Below are 7960 nucleotides of genomic sequence, written 5' to 3' on the forward strand. Positions count from 1 at the left end.
CTCTCAGAAAAGTGAGTGACGCCTTTTAGATTTGCACGATGTCAACAGAAAGTCGTGCGCGAAAGTTTCGCCGCACTAGGAAAAGACGGGTTGACGTTAGCCTGCAGCTCCCCGCGTGTGCCGAAGTTGGTGCTGATCCATTGTCAGAACAGTGCAGCCAGCTTCAGCGTGATGTGTGTGTGACCGAACGTTTTGTGCCCGATACTGAGGATGTGCCGACCCCAGACCCCACAAGTCAAGATGCTGAAGCTGGGACCTCATCGGTTTTTGTAGATTTAAGCTCCGATCAGGACCTTTGTCCTCAGGTTGACGGCAGGTTTGATTACGAAGCCGATCATGAACGCGCTGACGAGGACGTAGCGACTTTCCGCCACCAGCTTCAAACTTGGGCAGTGGAGTCTGGGTCGTCGCATGCTGCTGTCACGTCACTTTTGAAAGTGCTCCGCAGCCACAAGTGTTTTTCTTCTCTCCCATCATCGGCGAGAGCGCTGCTACAGACACCGAAAAAATCGAATGAACTTTCCGAAATTTCGGAAGGCCAGTACCGCCACTTCGGTGTAGAAGCAGGAATACGGGAAATCCTGGGACAGTGTCGAGACCCGCCGCCGGAACTGAGTCTGACTTTTCATATTGATGGCCTACCATTATCGAAAAGTTCTAGAGGTTAGTTTTGGACAATTCTCGGCCGCATAAGCAACCTCAAGCATGCGGCACCATTTGTGACGAGTGTTTTCTTCGGTGACAGCAAGCCGAGAGATGCAAATGAGTTCCTATACAGCTTTGTTGAAGAGCTAAATGTTCTTTTATCTACAGGAATTGCTGTTGAAGCTTTCACAATACCTGTAAAGCTAAAAGCCATTGTGTGTGATGCGCCTGCAAAGGCATTTGTTTTGTGAGTCAAAAACCACACGGGCTATTACAGCTGCACGAAGTGCACTGTTAAGGGTGCGTACATTGAAGGAAGAGTCTGTTTTCCAAACATTAGCAGTGAGCTGAGAACTGACTGCAGTTTTAGGCAGAGGTCGCAGGAGCAGTATCATACTGGAAGCAGTATTGTAGAGCAGCTGCCAATAGACATTGTGAGGGATGTCCCGCTAGATTATATGCACCTCGTTTGCCTAGGCGTGGTGCACAAATTGCTTGTATTGTGGTTCCGTGGCCCGAAAGCTATAAGGCTTGGCAGCAAAGTCCGCATTGAACTGTCAGTGAAAAATGTCAAGGCCGCACCGTTTGTTCCTTGTGAACTTAACCGAAAGCCTCGTAGCCTCACAGATCTGGATCGCTGGAAGGCCACAGAGTTTCGTTTCTTTTTGCTGTATGGGGGACCCGTGCTCCCGTCATCGCTTCTTCCATCACAGATGTATGAGAATTTTCTAGCTTTTCATGTTGCTATTACCATTCTTTCAATGCCTAATGGCACAAAAAGTGAAGTGCAGTATGCAGGGCAGCTTCTGAACCATTTTGTTAAAGGTTTTACGAAGATATATGGCAAGGAGCATGCTTCGCACAATGTGCATGGACTATGCCATCTGGCATCCGATGTTGAGCACCTGGGGCCATTGGATTCATGGAGTGCGTTCCCATTTGAGAACCACATGTTTGCTCTGAAAAGACTGCTCCGAAAACCAGAGCGACCACTTGAGCAGCTCTCTAGCAGACTATCACAGCAAGGAGCTGTACTGAAGGAGGCTCAGCAGATGCCAAACTTCCCACTGCTCACTGGACAACATGAGTCTGGGCCCCTTATTGCTTCATGTCAAGGGCCTCAGTTCAAAAAAGTGAAGCTGCCAGGCAGTGTAGTCCTTGCCCCTGGCAAGAGGACAACTGCTGCATTCTGCAAGATGGATCTATAATTGTCATCGAGAACTTTGCACATCTGCCAACTGGAGCACCTTGCGTTGTAGGAAGAAAGTTCATTCAGCTCGAGGACCTGTACTCCTCTTCATGCCGATCATCAAGGCTTGGCATATATAGAGCATCACAACTGTCTAGTCGGCGCGCCTGGCCACTAGAGAATGTTTCACGCAAAGCTTTGAAACTCTTTTTTAAACGCGATGCCATTATTTTTCCCCTCCTTCATTCACAAATATCACCATAACTGACTGTATAAACCATGAGTTTATATTTATGCCACAGTGGCAGAAGCTGAAGGCTTTTTCTATGGCGGGTGGCATGTTATCTTTTTCCAACTCCAAATGGATGCTTTCAAGCAGTATCTCTCATCATTGCATTTCAACTTGGCCAGTACTATTTATGTGTGCTACAGAATTATCGGCGGGATTTTATTAAATTTTACTGAGGGTTTTCTCAGTTTTCTGGTTCATGTCAGTGGGGCATTTGTACACAAAAGACGAGAAATTCTCTATTTACTTTAGGAAATGTGTGAAACAGAAATGTAATGCTTGCTGAGGGGCTAGTTGGTGCATATTTTCGTAAAAGGACCTAGTGCCAAAACAGACAGCATGCAGTAAGAGAGAAGGAACAAGCGCTTGTCTTGTATTGTTTGCTGCCTGTTTTGGTGCGGAGTCCTTTTATGAAAACATAAATGTAAAGAGGAAGGGAGTGAATAGCTTAACGAAATGATCGACTGACTAGTTCACCTATGGCTGTTTTTTTTCCTTTCCTGTGCCTGCGCATTTGTCATTTTTTCCAAGTATTTATTTCGCTCTCGCACTAAATACACTCAGTTGTTAGTCAGCGCTCGAGTTTGTCTGTCTTTCTTGTCCTGTGTGTTTTCTTTTGCACTGTTTTCCCTCTGAATATCTCACCAGCTTGCCCAACAACACACCTTGATATGGCTGGATGTTTGTGTGCCTTTTCTTCCCAAATATACACTTTACTTATGTGCAAGTATTTATTATTTGCATGAATTATTTCCTTTTTGGATGCACAACATGCAAAATAATAACATGATTTGCCTGTGCTCCGGTGTTCTACTATGTTTGTTTTGGTTTTGTAAATGTGAGTCCTCATAAATGCATATTCCATCTCTGATTTTCCATCTCTATTTCTGTAGGCACCACAGAAGACAGTCGCAGCTCAGAAGAGCAGTAAAGGAGCCCGTGAAGCACACCGGGATAACACGAAATGGCAGCAAGCAGCTGAGGAATTTAATGAATAAATTATTTGCACAAATTTTTCGCGTTTTTTTATGCAGCTTGACCAGTTATAACCTCCTCAGAATGTACTCAAAACATCAGAAATTGTCCTTTTGAGGCTATTCTGAGGATGTCCTGAGGCCGGACATGAGGACCTTTCTAGTACATTTTGAGGACCATTTGAGGATGTCCTGAGGATAAAGAATGTCCTCAAAAAAACATCCTCAGTATGTCCTCAGGATATTTCAGTGTTGTCTGGGTTGTTGGGACCGCGTCTTTCGCAAGACACGCTCGTCGCGGTACACGAACGATTACATGGCCCCACGTATTCGGCAAGAGATGAGGCTCGAAATGCTTCGCACATAAATAGTCTGAAGGCTGCAACAAACGGTCCTTACTTGGGATGGCATTTCTCCACATGTTCAAACGTTCTTCGTCCTTTGATGCCGAAAACAGGGACAATTATAACTTTCCTTTGCAGGACTTGTAGCCCAGCTGTCGTGCGTCGCGTAGCAAAGCACTTTCGTCCCATTGTCGAAGCACCGAGGCACCGGCGACAGCACCATGCACCACCAGAATCACAATACGGTCATGTTTCAGTCAAAGAACAATACAGACCGAATTGGAGGTCCGTGCCGAAGGAAACTTCAACGGCGCGTTTACTGCAAGCAGACGACAACGACACGAACGGCAGGAGGGCCCGCTGTTGTGTGCCGCGATCTGTCGGCAGGCAGCGAAGTTGCGAGACTCTTCGCGCAACGTTCGAGCACAGGACAAACGGCGCCGTTGGTACACCTCTTTATTCTTACACCGTGGTTTCTTACTATTAACAGCATGGAGGAAGAAAAACTAGGAGGGAGCATGACGTCACGCGCTCAGCCTCTGCAAGCCATCCTCCTCTTACGTCGCTGCCGAGGGCCCTTTCGCGCACTGACTCTTAGGAAATAGGCCCTCCATAGTTGCCATACTGCCAAGCAGCTTGGATAGCGGTGCTTTTTAGTGAACGTCCGTGCTCCGATGTAGCGCAGCGCCTGTCTTGCAGCTTTGGCGGAAAGCGTACCGAGGTTGTATGAAGGCTCCGCGTCTCAACACTTCTTTTGATTACGCTCTTGAGTTTTTGGGTGCACTGTAGAAAACTGCAGGTGAACTTTTCATCAAAGGGTTCGTCGGGGTCACTGCGCATTTGCACTAACGTCGCTGTACGCTATACGTGTACGGTACTCCAGTGCCGACGTGAAGAGGCGTTTTCATGGTCTCTCTAGAAACAAAAATTGCGCATGCCCGCTTTGAATGTCGTTAGAATTCAGAATTTTTCCCAGCGGCGTGCGGCCACGACCTCGTCACTATTCAACTGTGGTTCATAAAGAGAATGGAAAGCAATTCTATTCATCGTTATACACGCATACGAAGCGTTTATTTCAGCGCATGCTATAAGCGGAGAACAGGCGAAGAAAAAGAGCCTCTAAAAAAAGGAGGCAGTGGCTTCCACAGCGCTCACGGCGAACGGACGTGTTTAACGAGAGCTCCGGCGCGCTGCACAAGATTCTATTTCTCGGACAGGCGGACTCCGGCCCGCCCATGGGCCCGCCGTTCTCCGCTACCCTCGGTGCACAAGTCGCGCCGAATACGCTTGCGCACATACGCGGTTCCGACGTGAAATGCAGCAGTAAAGTAGTTCTCTCGCTGTCGAGAGAGAGCGCCGACGGCTTTACGTCTGTCTGCATCTGCCCCTGCGCGGGGTCTCCCGGCCCTCGGCATTAGCTTGTTCGTCGGTTTCGGAGCCGATGCTCGGAGTTGACGTGGTGTTGTGGGCTCACTCAGTTGCTCGAGAACTGGCTGTCCTTGTCGGAAGACGAGGGCAGATACCGTCCTATAGAATAATGCAGCTTTCGTTACTCCGACCTGACAGGCGCTGCCATTAGTCACAGTAGCAAGCTTTCTGTTTGTGATTGTGGTGAGACATTTTATTTTTGGAAAATGCACATATATATGAAAACATTTACCCAAGCAAGCAGGTCCGCATACATGAGCCACTCGTAGTAGCATAACTGCACAACGGCACAAGCAGATCATATATATGGTACAAAATATTCACAAAGTGGACACATATAAGACCAATCGAGATATGCATGAAAATATTTATACCAGGTTATCATACATGAGTCATACCTCGTAACATTACTGCAAAAGGGCAAGAAGAAATTATATGGCACAAGATGTTCATAAGGAGCAGAAAGACATGATTTATCGAAGCCAACACGTGAATGTTCATCCAAACAGTCAGGTTAACAGAACTCGTCTACACAGCTGCCAACACTATAGTAATCTGCCAACATAATCAAAGCATTCACAAGATGGGACAAAAGCTTGCCAAGGTAACATATGAATGAGTATGTTTATCCAAACAGTGGAACCATCATAAATCCCAAAGTGAGTTTGGTCCACGCAACTATTTGCATATCTTTGAAGATACGACATTCACAGCAAGCTTCAATGCACTTTCAGAAAGAAACACGTAACAATATTTGGCTGTCCCTCAAAAAAGGTGTTCTGTGCAGGCTATTGATCCATCTGTATTGAATCTTCCTTATCCTTGTGTATCGAAAGTCGCCTCATTCATAGTATATAACTGAAGGACCCACTCATCAAATAATAAAGGGGGTCACACTTTTGCGCCGTTTTTTACCTGTAATATTGTTTTTTTTTTTAAATTTTGTTTCAACTAATAAGCTAAACAGACATAAGTTGGTTCGAACACTGTTTAATTGAAACTTTCAGAGCCTGGATTCTTGAACAAATATTCCGTCTCCAATGCTTATTTACAGTCTTGAAAGCTCTATGTATGCAAAGAAGTTTGTTCTGTTAAAGTAGTCAACTTAAGATTCTCACTATTACTGGTACAAAAAGAAAAGAAAAACACTCAAACCATGAAGTGCACATAATAAAATTAGATGTTACCTCTTTTTTTGAATAAAGTGAACCTGCGATGCTCGTAAAACGTGAGCCTACCTTCACTGTTTTGTCTTTATGGTCGAATAGAATGTCACTTTTGGCATGTCATGTCACACTGACGGCATCACAAATATGGCATTGGCATAATATGTAGTAAAATTTTTTCTAAATTAAACAAATTGTGATTTACTGGCAACACTGTTTGGGATGCACGTAAGCAAAACAAACTTTTAAAGAGAGCTGTAAAGGTATTTCTCAACATATATATGTGCGAAATCACTTAATGATACCTAATAAATTGTCCCTTCACTGATTAAGGTATTTCACTGTTTTCAAAAGAACCGTCTTGCAACATTTGAACACCACTAAAATTTGCAGAGAAGTATGCCCTCCAAGAACATTGTAAAGACCATTTGTGTACACCCAGTGCCACTACAAACTATGGCCTGCAGCTATTTTCAGCATCTGCAGTTTTGCAGCCCTTCCAGAATGCAACTGCACATATAACTATCAACAACATAAACTCTGTTCTTATATACACCAAATATTATATAAACAAGTAGAGCACGCAAATACACAAAAGTCATAGCATAAAACATAGACGTACCCTAAGGGTAAGCCCACCGCATTGACATAATGTAATAGCAGCCCTTAAGCCCCAGACATACGAGTTGAGCACTATGCATAAGTTTTACCCTTAATAAACCGCAAATAGGTCACGCAAACATCTTGACATTTGCAGGATATGAACATGCACGTACTGCTCTTACATTGGATGTAAAGTTATTGGAGGTGCTTGACTTACCAAGACATCTTGCGATGCTGACAAGTCATTTAACACGTCCACAGTAACAGACTCATCTGAAATGTCCACATCTGAGGCCACTTGAGAAGCTGCCTGTATCGGTGCACACGAGAAATGAATCCTGTCCACTGCAGGTGTGAGTTTTTTTAAACAGCACTGCCTGGTGAGAGATTGAAAAAAAAAATCAACATATATACTGTATCATCTTAGGGCGTTTGCATCTCTCGATGAAAGGTGCTCATGTCTTCTGTTTTCAATGGCTTTGTGCTTGCTCCCAGAGAACGCTGGCAAAAAATAAAACACAATATCAAATATCTTTTCTTCTAGCCTGAAGGGGAAGGCATTCTGTTGCTCATTTTCAACAGGAAGACTAAGAAAGCTGTTATAATTTTCAGCGCTTGCCTAAGAATAAATGTACAATGCGTACGTTTGTCATCAAGAAAAGGCAATAGAAACGGTCACTTAATATTATATATTAAGGTCGCATTTTTCTTTCGTACTAAATAAAAAATGCAGCCACAATTCAGCGGCTGTCTCCCAGCCTTACCATTGAAAAAAATAAGGAACTCTTTTGCATCTGGTTATTCTTGAATGCAATTAGGAAAAATTAAACCAAGTACACAGCAAAGTTTATTTGCAGTCATACAACAGAGAGGATGACCTTTTTGTTTTATCTCGCGCACGAATAAAACCAGTGTGTATATTCCAGGACATTAGGAGTACAGATGCTCAAGCGGCAGTAAAGAATGGCATTTTTCGAAAAAAGACATATGTTACAAACGCCATTCTTGTCGCGTTGCAAGAGTAATGGTTCCCGCTTTGAAGTTCGCTATATTATTCAGCCAGCTTGGTAATTTCGTTTCCGATGGCTGTTTGACGTGTTATTTTCATATTTCACAGACTTGTTCATCTCTCTGAATGGAGCAACTCTAGCAGGCAAAGGCAAACTGCTAGTCCAGCAAAAAGCAGAGGACCGGAGTGTATATACGTTCGCGCTCAGCCGAGATGTGGAAACCTGAGACTGCGCGCACTTTTGCTCCCTCGAGAGTCAAACGTGACCTCGCAGCTGAGCGGCGGTGCCGCTGAAGTTACATATGTGTAAAGC

General features: G+C 44.5%; 1 pseudogene; it reads left to right on the plus strand.

Moving 5' to 3' along the window:
* The first annotated feature begins 673 nt into the window (after positions 1-673).
* LOC144107249 (uncharacterized) lies at positions 674-2098 on the plus strand (annotated as a pseudogene).
* Positions 2099-7960: the final 5862 nt, after the last annotated feature.

Source organism: Amblyomma americanum, chromosome 10 (assembly GCF_052857255.1).
Source record: "Amblyomma americanum isolate KBUSLIRL-KWMA chromosome 10, ASM5285725v1, whole genome shotgun sequence".
NCBI lineage: Eukaryota > Metazoa > Arthropoda > Arachnida > Ixodida > Ixodidae > Amblyomma > Amblyomma americanum.